Source organism: Arachis duranensis, chromosome 10, assembly GCF_000817695.3.
Source record: "Arachis duranensis cultivar V14167 chromosome 10, aradu.V14167.gnm2.J7QH, whole genome shotgun sequence".
Lineage (NCBI taxonomy): Eukaryota > Viridiplantae > Streptophyta > Magnoliopsida > Fabales > Fabaceae > Arachis > Arachis duranensis.
The window spans coordinates 17,227,133-17,230,015 of NC_029781.3; positions in this window are offsets into that span (position 1 = coordinate 17,227,133).

Genomic DNA, 2,883 nt, shown 5'->3' on the forward strand with positions numbered 1-2,883 from the left:
CACTTCGGAAAAAAAATTAAGAAAAACACAGAGAATTGAAAAAGAGAGTGAAAGCAAACTTTCTCTTCTTCCTCCAAACCTCAAACCTTCTTCTTTCCACCAGTGGTGCGCCTCTTGTGCAAAGAATTCCTAAAAATACCTGAAATACAACAAACAAACGCATTAGATACGGTATTACAATTGGATTCTGTGAAAGCATCAGAAAATTTGGCAGGTGCCGTGGAGGCTCCACTGAGAAAGGGCTTCTTCTTCTTCTTCCTCTTTCCCAAAAGATAATTCGTTTCTTCTTCAAGATCAAGGTGGTACAACTTCTTTGATTCGATTATTATAAAATGAACAATTTTAAGAGAATTATTACAATAATTTTACTGGCAAGTATTCTAAAAGCACTCAATTAAATAAGGGCTCATTAGCGCTATCTACCTTAATTTGTTAAAAGCTAATCTTAGAATACTAGTCAGCAAAAAGATTAACTAATGCATGCACAATTGCACATGAAAAGATAAAACAGAATAGAAACATATAGCAAAACATAACCGAACAAGTAAATCTAGTCCATGGAGTGATCTCAAAGTCAACATCTATATCTTTTCCAGACAAATTTGGAGTTTGACCAATACTGCCTATGTAAGAATCAAATCAATCAATACTAAGAATCAAATTTATTATTAAAGCAACAAATTCAACTCATTGATAATTTTCATTAACAAAAAATTTAGCTCCAAATTTAACCCAGTGATGATTTTCATCAACCCAAAAGTTAGCTCATGTTATTAGCACCAAATTCAGAAAATCCTACATCATTCATGATTTACAGCAACATTTAGATCAGAAACAAAGTAAATTAATTGATTAGCAATTCAACGTCATCTCAAAATACAAAGAGAAGGAAAATCTAGAAAAGACAGAATAGGGGAAGCGACGATGCAGGGACTCACCAACGGACTACGGTCCACGGCGACGGCGAGGTCCAAAACCAGAAGACAACGAGCGACGACAATCCGACGAGTTGCTCCTGTCGCCAGCAACGAGGAGCCCAGGGAAGGCCGCGACACATGAAGACGCCGGCGAATGTGACTGAGATGAGGCTCGAGTGAGACTGAGAGAGACTCTAGTGGGCTAGTGCGAGAGAGAATAGAGAGTTTCAGTATGCGAATTGAGAGAGAGAGAGAGAGAAAGAGAGAGAGACGTTCTTTGAGAAAGATGTAAGAAAACTCAAGAAAGATGAAGAACAGTTCTTTTGAATTTTTGTTTTTCAGATGTGTAGAAATTAGGGTTTATGGAATAGTATCCACGAAATTGATAGCAGATGTTGTTTTATTTTTTAAATTGTTTAAAATTTATAAATATAAATGAGCTCAATTTTAAGATTTGATTAATTTTAGGAGATAAATTTTGTTCTAACATAAAAAAAGGGGTATTTGGGTCTTTTTGTAAAATTAAATAAAAAAATATTTTTTATTTTTCCTAAATTATAAGGATATTTTAGTAAAAATATTGATATAATATATATTTTTTTTAAAAAAAATAAATGCTGATGAAGATAATATAACCCACATGGCGTTTTATTATTTGTCTTTATTTTTATTGTATCGGTACGTATAAATTTATCATTGTACCGTAGCAAACACCTTTTCAATTTATCTGTTACCTCTATTTGCCGATCTATATCTGTTATCTCTATCTCCCTTATTCTTTTATTATCGACGTATAATTCATCTCAACGAAAAACTTGTAGAAACTTATGGACAAACAAGCTATATAATTACTAACCTCCACAAAAATAATAATAATTATAACCCTAAACTTAAACTCAAATCTGATACTCTTAAATCTTAAACAATATAAGTTAAAGCTTACCCCCTAATGTGCAATAGCTTTTTTTTGTTTATCAAAAAGCAAAAAAAAATTACATTTTCAAAAAACCAAGATGACCCTCATTTTTTTATTTAATGAAATTAAGTTCTTACATAAAAAAAATTAGTAAAAGTTGTTTTTAGTATAATTATTAAATCTAGTTTGATTTTGTTATTTGAATTGGTAAATCCAATTTGACTTAGTTGATTGAATTAAAAATTTGACCATCAATTCGTATTGGGTCATTAAAAATAATAACAACACCTTCTATTACAATTTAATCTTTCAAAACAACAATAACAATAATAACAACAATAACATTAATATTTGAATAATTTTTTTAAAATTTGGGGTCATTTTTATGTTATCTATAGATTAATTTGATTAGTATTTAACTATCATTGAGACTTTAATATTTTTACACATTTAATTAGTATTAAATAAGTGTTTTAATTTAAAGAACTCTAATTTTATCTCAACTTGACAATGAACTAAACTTGACGATGAACATATAGTGTTATTGTCAAATTAAATACATGAAGTGTTGCTTATAAAATCATTGAAAATTAAATTTCTATAGAAAAAATAATAAACGAAATAGAGAATATAATTAGCATAAGAAAAATAAAAAAGAAAGATATCTTGAAACATGCATTTAAGTATAATAACAATGCCTAACATTTATTCATAAAACTCAAAATTTAAGAGATAAATTTCACTTTATTCTATCTCTATTTTTAGATAAATTAAAAAAAATTGTAGACACTAAAAAATCTACCTAATAACAATGAGTTTATATGCCGGAAAAAAAAAAGAAAAAATAAACAACAAATGGAAGCTAGAAAAAGATAAAACACCGAAATAGTTTTAATAATTATAAACAATCATATTAAATATATATTAAAATCATCCGTTAAAATTAGTTATTAATATAATATATATTAAAAATAAATTAAATAATATATATAAATAAATATATAATAACTAATTTTAGTTTATAAATAATATTTGTTGTTTATTAATCCA